A 12,725-nucleotide genomic window follows, 5' to 3' on the forward strand; every position below is an offset into this window, starting at 1 on the left:
GAGAACTTATGCCTGGAAGTTGTCAGTGATTGCCTCATGTGTATGTACTATAGAAGCCAAGGACTTACACAAAACAAGGAAGGAAGGGAGGGAGGGAGGGAGGGACGGAAGGAGGGAGGGAGAGAGAGAGAGAGGAAAAAAGATAAAAAGGTAAAAGAAATCATAGGAAAGTAATAACTCAAGAGTTCACTGAAATTACTTTCTTCAGATATTGTATCAATATTAACTTTATTCTTTAAAACAAGTATAGAGAATGTATTGTCTTCTAAGTAGCATTCTTTTTCGCATCTTGGCCCTCCACAAGAAGAAAAGCCAGGCACACCATAATTGCAATCCTGCAAACCAAATGCTAAAATTATATAGCACTCACCCAAGGAAAGAAGTTGTTATGTGGGATGGGACAAAAAGAGAAGAGAGGAAGCTAGTGGGATAGGGAGAAAAAGAAGACTATTCCATGATTTTATTTGTCAGAAGAATCACATCCAAAGCCATTAAACTTAATCAATCCTCTTTTCACTGCTGTGTCAGTAACAGTGAGGAAATGAATGTGTGTATACGTCAGGGTAGCGTTCACTGTGGCCATGTGCACTGAATGGGTTGAATATTATGACCCTGGAAAATCTGAGTATGAAATACACACAGCCTGAGTGAAGCACACAAGGCATGTTTTAATCTCTCTGTCCCATTTTATAACTTCATTCTTCACTCATAGTCCCTAAGCTTTTTAAATAAACTAAATAACTCACCCCTTCTCTTTGAATGTCTCCCTAGCTCTTCCATATTTTATTTTTAATAATCATACAGGGGAAGGAAAGGAACTGCTGGGGATGATAAGAGTGAGCAAAGGGTGAGCCAGGAATAAAGGAGAATAATGAGAGAGTGTGAATTTAATTGCAGTACATTCTCTGCATGTATGGAAATGTCAAAAAATAAAAATAATAAAAAAAAAGAAGCCTATGGAGAAGTACTAGCTAATTCCTACGTCAAAGTTGACTATAAGATCTAAATGTTAGGGGAGCACATTAGCACTGGCCAATGAAGACCCGCAATGAAAATAAAGAAAGAAGCAATCTCAAGAAGTTGGCTGCAATATTTGAATGTTAATGTTGTGCTCCCTTCCAGACAAATAGAAAATTAGATAAAATGCTTCTGTCTCTGTCTCTGTCCCTCCCTCCCTCCATCTCTCACTTCCTCTCTCCCTCCTCCCTCCCTCCCTCCCTCCATATTCTCTTATGCTAAGACAAGGGCCTCACAGAGTGAAAAACAGAATTCAAGCAGCACTAGCAATTAACACAGAAACCCCAAATCTACTCCTCTAGCTAGAAGGAAACACCAAGACTCTCTCTCATTAGTTCTGTGGACTTTCCCTAAAATAAGCACCCACTGACTTTCACTACATTGACCTTGACAATGGTTAAAACAAAGATATTTGGAACAAAATTCCTTAAATTGGACTCATTGATTTTGGTGAGAAAACTGGTCCTAAAGGTTTCTAGATCTGATTCAAAGCCACCAGTGACAGAACACCCAGACATCTCTCTTTCCTTGACAACCACTCCAAATCCAGCAGTTTGGTGGCTTCATTCATTTATGAGAGAGGATGAAACTGGTGTCGTGCAAGCATCCAGTACTCCTATTTGTCTCTGAAGTACAACATAGACCAGCATGATACGTTAACTCTAAGGGTGCAATTGTGGTATATGTACTGTGCTGTTGACCAACAGCTTTCTAGTTGGACTTAAGGCCTGCTCAACAAGGGAAATCATGACTGGCACTGGAACTCTACACAACTACCTGAAGCTAGTGAGGTCGTGGATCTCAGAGGAGATCCTACATCCATCACATTTAAACCAGCAAAACTGGATTCTAAATACTTAACCCTTATACTCACAGATAAGAGCAGCTCTCACCCTTCATCGAAGAAACTCCTCTTTGCAATAGATGAAGACTATTGCACAAAGCCACAACTAATAAAAATACACAAGTGTGATCTTGTGGTATACAGCCCCAATCACTTTATATCTATAATAGAACTCCTGTTATTTATATCTGTAATACAACTCACATACAACTCAGAGTACATTTGAGGAAGGGGTTGGGGGAATGAAAGATGCCAGAGGACTGGGAAGTCAGCTGTGAGATTCTGTCTCCTGGAAATGCCATTCAGTGTACATTGATGACGGCTTATCAATGGAGCTAACTAGGACAAGATCGGAACAAGGACATCAATATGCATGCTGACACGGGAGAGGGAAATCTCAGGGGTCCCAGCTCTAGACAAAGAAATACAACCAACTAAAGGATGTCAGGAATGGGAGAAATGATCGTCCCCAGAGAAGAGCCCTCAACTAGTTATCTAACACCAAGTGGTCAGCACTGAGATCATATACACACAAGTAATATTGTACAGGCTAAGCAGGTCATATTAATATATTCAGAGTATGTAAATGTATATAATTATAATTAACCTATTATATAATCATTATATATTAAATAGTTATATATAATAACTAAAAAGATGTCATGAACTGGAGCAAGAAACATGAGAACAGAAGAGCAGTACATTGAAAAGCAAAAGGGAGTGAATTAAATTATTAATAAAAATAAAAATAAATAAGAGGCCCTTGGTCCTGTGAAGGTTCCATGCCCCAGTGTAGGGAAATGCAAGGGCAGGAGGTGGGAGTGGGGTGATGGGTAGAGGAACACCCTCATAGAAGCAGTGCCAAGGGAGATGGGATAGGGGATTTGGGGGGGCAGGGAAAGGGGATAACATTTGAAATGTAAATAAAGAAAATATCCAATATAAATAAATAAATAAATAAATAAATAAATAAGAGAAAGGGAAGGACAGAAAAAACTGAGCTCAACGGCTTTTCTCCTTGGTATTGGTATCCACAGCTTCAAAGTATCATGATGAAAACAACTGAAATCTAACATGTCTAGCATAATCAGTAACAATTTCAGAGGTGCTCTTTGAAAATAAGCAATCTTATTTTATTGTTCTTAAGAATTATTTTATGTTGATGATGTGGAAGCTGAACTCAGGTTCACAGTCAGAGCAGCAAGGGCTTTTAACTGCTGAGCCTTCTCTCAAGTCCCAACGTTATTGTGTTTATTGGTAATTACTAAACTGTTTTTAAATCCATAGGAATTTACAGGCACACAGAGCCTCTTCCCCTGCATAAATTCTTTCTAGTGTACTTTATTTTTGTATAAGAAGTCTTCTATCTTTCCTGGAATTCAGCTGTTTTTTCCCACTGCTGCTAATAGATGCTGATCCTTACCTGCTCACTTTGTGTATACAGTTGCCTGGTTAAGGTTCTGAAAGTTTGCCAGTATCTTCTCTGGGGTAAGCTTCATACTATCAGACATCATCTACACAGCTTTTTCATTTACTCCCTGATTCACAATTTGGTTTTAGGCTGTGATCTAAAATCTGCCCTCTGGATCCACTGAGGTTCACTATACTGTATATATTATCTTTGATTGCTCAGAGTGTATCATGTTTAAATAGATTGGCTTCCATTAACATAAATAAGAAAAAAGGAGTTGCTATAAGTTTAGTATATCACCCAATAGCCCTGGAGAAACAAAAGCAGCTTTGAAGGTATCTTAAGGTCCCACCAAAATTAACATTTAAATATGGAAAACATATCATGATACCCTCCCAAATCTGACCGAACCAAATACACATATTGACCACAAAACCTTAACAGAGTTTCGATATACAACAGGATTTAAGGTGTTTATCATAATCTTCCTCTTACTGACTCTCAATATCTTATCCTTTTCCTATCTATTGGGCTGAATTGTCTGGATCAATGACTCTGTACCCATGACTCCTGACCTTATTTGTTTTCCTAGCAGCTGAGCTTCAGCCTCTCCAAGGGAACCTGGTTTGACATGTGTCTGGGCTCTACTTCATGGGCTTTCCCTGATAGAAATTTCTTGTTACAGCACCAGCTTTGGGGCAAGGAGCCCCAGGTAGAAAAGAAGTAAATGCATTTCTAATCATAGATGTACACTAAGCCACATCTCCCTTTGTTATACACCTCATCTCTAGGCCTAGTTCAACTAGTTCCAGGTGGCCATTTTTATCAATAGAAGGCAAACTATCTCCTGCAAAAGTGACAGAAAAACATATTTAGGGAACTTTTTTCCTTTTCATATATATTTAATGTTTTTTTTGTAAGATTAAATGAGGAGAAATGTCATCAGAAACCAAGGAAAAAGGAAAAGAGGCAAAGGAGGAGGAGAAGAAGGTAACTTAATCAGAAACACACAAATAAAAAGTGACTAATTGTATAATAATGTTTAATTTTCAAGCTTGCCAGCCATAATTTTCAATAACCTGCTGAATGGTTTATATAATAATATAAGGGTATGTTGATGTGGCATTGTTGGTTTTTTTGCTTTGTGTTGCTATGATAAACAATATGACCAAAGGCAACCCATGAAGAAAGGACATATTTTATCCTACAGGTTACAGTCCATGTTTCAGAGAAATCAAGATAAAAAATCCAGCCGGGCATGAATTTGGAGCAGAAACTAAACACAGTCAATGCCAACTGGTTGACTCTTTGTCTTTATTATACAGCTCAGGTTCCATTATCTGGAGATGGTACATCCAGGGTGGCCTTCAACTAGCAGTCAAGAAACTGCTTCCACAAATATGCCGCAAGGTATCCTGAGCAAGACAATCCCCCAAATGACATTTCCTCAGATAACTCAAGTTAATAAATGAAACCAAATGTAAATGTATCTTTTATTTGCCAGATTCAATTGTCATCTCTTAGGCTTACTGCTGAATAAATTCACATGTTCTAGCTCTTTCTAAAGTCTGGCTAACCGGTTCCGTTCAGCTGTTCTGGCTCAAATGCCTCTCCAAGCTGACTGATTCAAATTGGCTTCTCTCAACTTCAGACTGAAATGTTCTGCTTGTCCTCAAACTAGCTCTAGAAGCCTTGTCTCATCTATCTCCTACTTATTCTCTGGCTAGCTCTGTCTCTACCTGTCTGGGTTGTTCTCTCTCCAACTAGTCTCTGTAAAACTCTTCTGGTAAAAACTGTCTCTGAACACCAAGAACTGAACTGCACTGCACTACTTCTCAGTGCACTGACTCAACCAAACTAACTGACTAGAACAAACTCAAAGATCTAGACAGGCATGCCTCTGTCTCCTGAGTGCTACTAGAATTAAAGCTGTGTACCTAAAGCACATGGGCCTAAGTTTTTCTTTACATGAAACTTGCTCTATACCAACTTGTCCTTGAACTCAGAGATTTGCTTGTCTCTGTCTCCTGGGATTAAAGGTGTGTCTGTATTCCAGCCAGATCTCGAAGACTTGCAAAGTCTTCAGATGTGATCCCTTGTCAGAACATGCATGTTACAGAATTAAAATTCCCCTACAGCCAACAAAGAGAGTCTTTGTGTTTCAGAAATTCTTCTGAAACTCCAACAGTCAACATAGCACTAAGTCAATCCATCTCACGGGTAAAGAAATATTAGTTATACCTACACTCAGCCTAACAAAGATTAAATAGAGGTGCTGGTGTTCACCTACTCCATGGTATATATCCTGCTTCTAGAAGAATAGAAGTGAATTGAATGGAGATTTCAAAGGGAATCTTTAGGAAGGGAAGTGGTGGTGTGCCATTCATTTTTTTTTTACTGATCTACAGAGAGACACAGAGAGAGACAGAGAGAGAGAGAGAGAGAGAGAGAGAGAGAGAGAGAGAGAGAGAGAGAGAGAGAGAGAGAGAGGTAATCAACGTTCCAACTGAAGATTTGATAAATATCAGCTAGCTTGAACAAACAGAAGTGAGTGGTAAAGTGGTATTTGTAATCTGTACTGTGTCCCAATAGCATCATGTATGTCTTGGAGAGATTGAGAATACAGGTAAACCAACAGACTTATATTAACATCCTGCTTGGCAACATTTTGATTGTGGTGACCCATGGGAAGTATCAGAGAGCAGAAGAGTATGAACGTTCAACTGTGACATTGGCCTTTCTGGAGAAGCAGTTGTGAATAAAAATCCTAGGTTTCCTTAGGACAATCAAGCCTCACTCACAACAGCTGGACTTGATGAAAGTCTATGAATTCTATCCCAGGATGGCTACTTTCTGTGGGGAGGTCTTGAATATCAGTGGCTACACTGGGTCTAAAAGTAAAAAGGGCCAGGCAGAACTCCCTGTACCATCACAGAATCTGGGCAGGTTCTAGACCACCTGTTTAAGCCTAACCTCCAGGCAAAAATCACGTGTACTTGGCAACTCATAGAAACCATTTGCCTGCAAGCTTTATGAATTCTGATCATGCATGAATTCACAGTGGATTCTAAGTGATTCTACAAAATATATATTAAAGAATAATTCATGATGGGTTGTGCTACATAAACAGGTTTATGCTTAAAATAGTGCCTAAAATCATGTGTTGTAGCATTCTGGCACATTTTGTATCTATCAATATTCTATGCTTGATATAGTTGTAAGGATGGAGAAGTAAATAGAGAGAAGGAAGTGTAAGAAAGCCGCAAGGTAGTTTTAGCAGTATACCAGGAGATGGACTGTGGGCCAGTAAACAGATACTTAAGTCTTTTTTTTTATTATTATTATTTTATTTTCTAAATTCTTTGTTTACATTCCAAAACGCTTTCCCCTTTCTCAGTCCCCCCTCCCCATATGTCCAATAAGCCTTCTCTACACCCATACTCCAATCACCTCCCCTTTTTTCTCTGTCCTGGTACTCCCCTACAATGCTGGATCAGGCCTTTCCAGGATCAGGGCCCTCTCCTTACTTCTTCATGGGAGTCATTTGATATGCTACTTGTGTCTTGGATATTCAGAGCTTCTGGGCTAGTTAATATCCACTTATCAGTGATTGCATTCCATGTATATTCTTTTGTGATTGTGTTACCTCACTTAGGGTGATATTTTCCAGTTCCAACCATTTGCCTAAGAATTTCATGAATTCATTGTTTTTAATTGCTGAGTAGTATTCCATTGTGTAAATATACCACATTTTCTGTATCCATTCGTCCATTGAGGGACATCTGGGTTCTTTCCAGCTTCTGGCTATTATAAATAAGGCTGCTATGAACATAGTGGAACATGTGTCCTTATTATATGCCAGGGAATCCTCTGGGTATATGCCCAGGAGTGGTATAGCAGGGTCCTCTGGTAGTGTCTTGTTCAGTTTTCTGGGGAACCTCCAGACTGATTTCCAGAGTGGTTGTACCTTCTTGCAACCCCACCAGCAGTGGAGGAGTGTTCCTTTCTCCACATCCTCACCAACACCTGTTGTCTCCTGAGTTTTTAACCTTAGCCATTCTGACTGGTGTGAGGTGAAATTTTAGGGTTGTTTTGATTTGCATTTCCCTAATGACTAATGATGATGAGCATTTCTTAAGGTGCTTCTCAGCCATCTGAATTTCATCAGGTGAAAATTCTTTATTTAGATCTGCACCTCTGTGGGCTGCCAGATGCTACTCTGCCCTGCAGAGAAGGCGGAGTCGCAGATACTTAAGTCTTAACTTGGCTTTGAAAATAGGTGTCAAGGATGCCTCCATCTTGGCAACGTTCCTGTGGATGCAGACTCTCATAGATGAAAAGGCAAGGTCCCAGGAGAAGAAGTCACTGCCATCACACAGTAGCAGAAAGCCTGTGCTTAGCCAGGTTCAATGGAAACACTACACTTACTGGCTAACTGAATTTTCCTCTCTTGAAAGTAGCCCTCTTGAGTTAATCAATGAGTCTGCTGGCTAAATGAAAGACCATCCAAATAGGATATTTTGAACAAAAGCTAAAAAGCAGCACTGCTGAGTTTAATGGGATATTTAATCTGAAAACAGGTAGAGACAAAATGTACATTGTTTAGAAGAGGTGGAGAGATTTTTAATTCAAGCAATTTAACCACATGGTAAGACTCTTTCTTAACAAACCACACGCCTTCCCAAAAGTTCAAAATCTATAATTCCTTTCCCAGACACAATCCTGCCAAGTTTAGATCATCCTCAGATGCCACAGTTTTGATTTTAAGCTGATATGATTATAAAAAGAAAATCATATCTTTTTTCAAAAATGTTTTGTTTGAACTTGTATGAATTGCCTTAAGAAAAGAATGTCATGAAGAAGATCACTAAATAGTCTTGAAACTCACTAGAGATCCAATAGTTTGGAAACTTATTAAGGAATACAATAGGTGGCATATATGAGATGTTTTTTTCTTGTATATCTGATCTCAGCATCCTGTGAAGCTCCACATAGGGCTATTCCTGTTTATCTTTGTAGCAACAGAAAGTGGGCTTTTATTTTTGTAGATTGAATTTCTAAAAAAGTATTACCATGTCTTTTCATGTTATTTTCTCATGTTCTCAGGTCCACTGAACCTGTAGCAGACTGTTAGGCAATTAAAAGATGCTTATGTTTCCCAAGTCCCGAAAATCACTTTTAAAACATTTCAAAGTTGAATAAAAATAACACCAACCAAGTTTTTAAGTAATAAGAGAGGGTGGTAGACAAATGTCCTGAGTCCAAGGTCTACATTGGCTCTCTTGCTGTGTTTCTCACTTGGGCTGGTGAAGATGTGTATATAGTAGGTTAAAAGAGACCCAGCTGCAAAATAACAGACAGGATTTGCTGTAGAGATGATAGAGTGGACTATTCCTAGGCTTTCTTTTCTCCCAAGATCAGACAAGTAAAATTACGGGTGTTGGTAGCCAGAACAGGCAGCTCTCAATTCAGACCCTTTACAACTAATGGATGATTGGGTTTCTACTGGCATGTCCAAAATGACAAATGAAAACAGCAAAAATAAAAATAAAACGCTCGCATCTCTGCGGTACCACCTACATCTGCCTACAGATCTCCATGACGCAAATTGAGAATAGAGTGCGTGTGTGGCTAGGCGGAGGGGGTTGGGGCTCAGAGTGAGACTCCGATTGGCAGCAACACATGTTAGTGGGCTGAATGATGTCTGCCTGATAAACAACATTTGGGTTCACCACAGGAGGACTTGGAAAGAGAAGCTTCTCAAGAGGAACCACGGACCCTTGTGAAGCAAGCTCAAGGAGAAAGCAAAATAGAATTCTGTTAACGACTGATGGGGACTTTTCCAGGGTGAGGCTTTGCTCTCTTGGATGGAGTTAAAGAAAGAAACAAAACTCATTTCTACAGATAATCATCTCTACACTCGTAAAAATGTGCTGGGGGAGTCAAAAGTGACTATAAAAAGTAAAATCCTTGGAGAAATTTTGAAGAAACTCAACATAGTATTTCTCCACAGCTTCAGCTGGATTAAAACTAGTTTCATGTCGACACATGAAGGCTTATTTCTGTTCTACACTGTGCGTAGCACGTTCAATACACTGCATTGATTGAAATCATGTCTTAAACAGCAATCCTGGTAAACTGAATTATAACTCTAATAATTTGTCCAAGGATTACAGTGTATGAAACCTCACCTTGTGAAATACAGTGCGTGCTGTGGGTCCTCAATTCTTGCTGCTTTTTCTTGGCTTTATGTATTATCTGACTCTTCAACACCATTTTGAAAGGAGGCAGAGAATCTCAGCAATGCTTACCAATCCCCAAAGTCAAAGAATGTGCAGCTTTTCCCACGATGTGTGATGTTTATGATTAATTTGTGGATGTCCTTTTTCAAATTAAGAGTTCCCTCAGAGACTGGTAAGGCCTTTGATCAGGAATAGGAATTGAATTCTAACCTAGGCTTTTCTGCATGGTGAAATGACCACAGATTATCTTTTCTTTGCTAGTTTGTAAATCTCACTGACTTATAAAAATATAATAAATGAATTTTCATTACAAAATACTATTAATTATTTATATGGCTTCTTTATGTATAATAATAGTGAGTTCAGTTTGCTAGCAAACATGCTATGGCTAAGTTGTCTGGTTAATGATAAACTGCTCTGTTGTTGACAGTGGTCCCATTCCCATGACATTACATCATCTAGTGATGTCATTTTCTTATTTACATTTAAGTTTCTTATTCCTCCTCGAATCATGTTAGGTAGGTTTTGCATTTTTTTAAGAGTATGCCAATCTCATTTAAATGTTCAACTTTATTCTCTGTAGTTGCTCACAATACTACCAGGCAGTGGTGGTGCACGCCTTTAATCCCAGCACTTGGGAGGCAGAGGCAAGTGGATTTCTGAGTTCGAGGCCAGCCTGAATGAGTTCCAGGACAGCCAGGGCAACACAGAGAAACCCTGTCTTGAAAAACAAAGCGAAACCAAAAACAAACAATACTGTAAACTTTTTTCTTGAAGAGCCCGTAACCATGACCTCTCACCATTCTTTAATATTGTCTGTTTTCACCTTAATCTTTGCACCTTCTCATTATTCACCTGCCCTACGAACATTTTTTTCAGTCTTTTTCTTTTGAGCATCAGGCTTTGTCCTTTTTCAGTCTCTACGTGGGTCTTCCTCTCACGTTTGTTCTGCCATTTATCTTCCTTTACTTCAGTCTGGTTAAATTGCCACATTTAATATTTTAAGATGAACATTTACCTTTTTGATTTTCAGTTATTCTTTTGGGGTATGTCTATTTCAAACTCTACACATCACTTTAATCATGATTTGGAAGCATCTAAAATGTTTTGATGTGTGATATTGCCATGAACTTTTATGTGTGCATGCTGTAATTCTCAATGTATTGTCTTATAATTGTGAGTTATATAAGTATGAAGTTTTCTTTTAGATTAATTTTTTATTAATTATTTTATTAATTTACATTTCAAATATTGTCCCCCTTCCCAGTCTCCCTTCCAAAAACCCTCACCTTATCCACCCTCGAATTTGCCTCTAAGAGGGTACTCCCCCATTTATCCACCCACTCCTACCTTACCCCTCTAGAATCCCCTTTGTCTGGGGCATCAAGCCTCCACAAGTGCCTCCCCCTCCCGCCGATGCCAGATAAGACAATCCTCTGCTACATATGTAGCAGGAGCCATGGTCTGGTCCATGTATATTTTTTGGTTGGCAGTTTAGTTTCTGGGAGTGTTGAGGGGTCCAGTTAGTTGACATTGTTGTTACTCCTAGGGGTTGCAATCCCCTTCACCTCCTTCAGTCCTTCCCCTAAACTCTTCCATTGGGGTCTCCAGGCTCAATTGGTTGGCTGTATCTGTATCTGTCTTAGTCAGATGCCAGCAGAGCCTCTTAAAGGATAGCCATGCCAAGCTCCTGTCTGCAAGTAAATCTATCATTAACAATAGTGTTGGGGTTTAATGCCTGCACAAGAATGGATCTCAAGTTGGGTAGGTTTCTGGATGGCCTTTCATTTACTCTATGCTCCATTTTTGCTCTGAATTTCCTGTAGACAGGATTTCTGGGTTAAAATTTTTGAGATGGGTAGGTGGACCGTCCTTCAGCTGAGGGCCATGTATACATACTAGAGGTAGTTTCTTCTGATTTTATCTCCCCTCTGTGGAGCACAAAAATGTCATCCCCATTTTTAATTGGGTTATTTGATTTTCTAGAGTATAACTTCTTGAGTTCTTTTTATATATTGAATATTAGTCCTTTATTGGATATAGGGTTTGTAAAAGAGCTTTTCCCAATCTGTAGGTTGCTGTTTTGTCATATTGACAGTTTCCTTTGCCTTACAGAAACATTTCAGTTTCATGAGGTTCCATTTGTCAATTGTTAATCTGAGAGCCTGTTGTACTGTTCAGGAAAATTTCCCCTGTGATGATGTGTTTGAGGCTATTTCCTATTTTCTCTTCTATTAGATTCAGCTTGTCTGGTTTTATGTAGAGGTCCTTGATCTACTTGGCCTTGAGCTTTGTACAAGGAGATAAAAATGGATCAATTTGCATTCTTCTACAGGCAGGCAACATTGAAAATGCTTTCTTTTTTCCACTGTATGGTTTTGGCTTCTTTGTCAAAGATCAAGTGACCATAGGTGTGTGAGTTTATTTCTGGGTATTCAATTCTATTTCATTGATCTACCTGCTTGTCTCTGTGCAAATACCATAAGGGTTATATAACTATTGCTCTGTAGTACAGCTTGAGGTCAGGGATGTTGATTCCCCCAGAAGTTCTTTTATTGCTAACAATTGTTTTCGTTATCTTGGCTTTTTTTTTTTTTGTTGTTATTCCATATGACGTTCAGAATTGCTCTTTCTATTTCTGTGAAGGATTGAGTTGGAATTTTGATGGTGATTGCATTGAATTTGCAGATATTGCAAATTTCCTAAAATGACAATTTTTACTATGTTAATCCTACTGATCCATGAGCATGGGCAAGCTTTCCATCCTCTGAGGTCTTTGATTTCTTTCTTTAGTCAGTTCTTGTCATACGGATCTTTCACTTGCTTAGAGTTAAATCCAAGATATTTTATGATTTGTGACTATTGCAAAAGATGTTGCTCTTCTAATTTCTATGTCAACCCATTTATCTTTTGTGTACTACTGATTTGTTTGAGTTAATTTTATATCCAGCCATTTTGCTAAAATTGTTTATCAGGTGCTAGAATTCTCTGGTAGAATTTTTGGGATCGCTTATGTATAGTATCAAATAGTGACACTTTGACTTCTTCCTTTCTAATTTGTATCCCTTAGATCTCCTTTTGTTGTCTAATTGCTCTGGCTAGAACTTCAAGTACAAAAGTGAATAAATAGGAAGAGAGTGGCAAGCCTTGTTTTATTCCTGATTTAAGTGGGATTGTTTCAACTTTCTCTCCATTTACTTTGATGTTGGCT

The sequence above is a fragment of the Apodemus sylvaticus genome, chromosome 5 (genome assembly GCF_947179515.1).
Source record: "Apodemus sylvaticus chromosome 5, mApoSyl1.1, whole genome shotgun sequence".
Classification (NCBI taxonomy): Eukaryota; Metazoa; Chordata; class Mammalia; order Rodentia; family Muridae; genus Apodemus; species Apodemus sylvaticus.